The sequence below is a fragment of the Austrofundulus limnaeus genome, unplaced genomic scaffold (genome assembly GCF_001266775.1).
Source record: "Austrofundulus limnaeus strain Quisiro unplaced genomic scaffold, Austrofundulus_limnaeus-1.0 Scaffold21, whole genome shotgun sequence".
Taxonomy (NCBI): domain Eukaryota; kingdom Metazoa; phylum Chordata; class Actinopteri; order Cyprinodontiformes; family Rivulidae; genus Austrofundulus; species Austrofundulus limnaeus.
The window spans coordinates 1544499-1545925 of NW_013952423.1; the positions used below are offsets into that span (position 1 = coordinate 1544499).

Here is a 1427-nt window from a genome sequence, read left to right on the forward strand (position 1 = left end):
TTACATTATATGGTGTTTTTGGGGTGGTAAATTATGCTAATCTCCTCTCGCGTGCATGAGCAGCTGGATACGAACAGGTGGAATTTACGCAGCTCATTTACACACTTTTCCTGAAGATAGAAGAGTTTGTTGAATCTGACGTGGCATGTTCGTACGAACCCTTCGTACAAACAAAAGTAAGAGAAATTTAGGATAAGAATACGAACATGTTCTTGCATGAGGCCCATTGTTACAACAAAGAAATAATCTAACAAACACATATTTCCTTACTTTTTGTGCTAATTTTAAATTACATTTTTAAATCAACACTGATGTTTTCCTACTTGGTGGACGTCTAACAAATTGAAATGGCTGAGTTGAAAGATTATTAATGTTTTTTATGCAGATAACCTTTAAGAATGAGGTGGGACAGTATGACCTGGAGGTGACCACCTTCCAGCTGGCGGTTCTGTTCGCCTGGAACCAGCGGCCGAGGGAACGGATCAGCTTTGAAAACCTCAAGTTGGCCACGGAGCTGCCCGACGCCGAGCTGCGGCGCACTCTCTGGGTAAAAACAGCGACTGAACAACAAAAACTTCCTTTTTTTTTTTTTTTATAGCCACATCTTCTGTAAACGACACACCTCTGCTCTTCTGTCCTCCCAGTCTTTGGTGGCGTTTCCCAAACTGAAGAGACAGGTTCTGCTTTACGACCCAGTTGTGTCGTCGCCCAAAGACTTTGCGGAGGGAACGTTATTCTACGTCAACCAGGAGTTTTCTCTCATGTAAGGAACCTGAAAATGTTTCAGCACGACTGACAGATTTTTAGCTTCAAGTCGAGGTTTTGTTCTCCTGATGCGTTAACTCTGCGATCGCTTATCGCCTTGAAGAAAAACGTTTTAATCAAACATCTTGTGCGATCTGTTAGGGCTCAAAGTATGTTTTAGAGATGACTCTCAGCTACTACCACACCCAATTGTTGCTTCAAATCTGTTAAATTGACAAAGTTGTGGCCATTGTTGTTTGCTATGGTCGATTAGCCGTGGCGACCATCTTGAATGGAGTTGATTCTGAAAGTTGAGCTGATTTCGAGTAAAATATTTCTCCCAGAACTTTTAGTTCCTGGTTTCTGCAAATGAAAAATATCTGCCAAAATATATAGGATTCTAAAACAGCCAAAAAAAATCACAGGTTTATATTTAATTCTTGTTTTATTGAACACCATGTGTCACATGGGTCAAACTGAAGGCCCGCTGGCCAAATCTGGCCCTTGTTATTGTTTTATCTGGCTCCAAAGGTAATACTTAAAATGTGAAATAGTTTTATGGTTTCTATTTTTTTCCAGTGACAGCTGGCCAACTTTCAATCCAAGAAAATGAAGTTTGACTTTTTCAATAATCTTTGATTTTGATGTGGAAAGAACCAGAGATATTTGACTTTAATTATCCT

The 1427-nt window shown here is 39.9% G+C and overlaps 1 protein-coding gene across 2 annotated transcripts in view; it reads left to right on the forward strand.

Annotated features, from left to right (window-relative positions):
• LOC106514630 (calpain-5) overlaps positions 1 to 1427 on the forward strand; it is a 50622-nt gene that overhangs the window by 7053 nt on the left and 42142 nt on the right. The window lies entirely within an intron of this gene.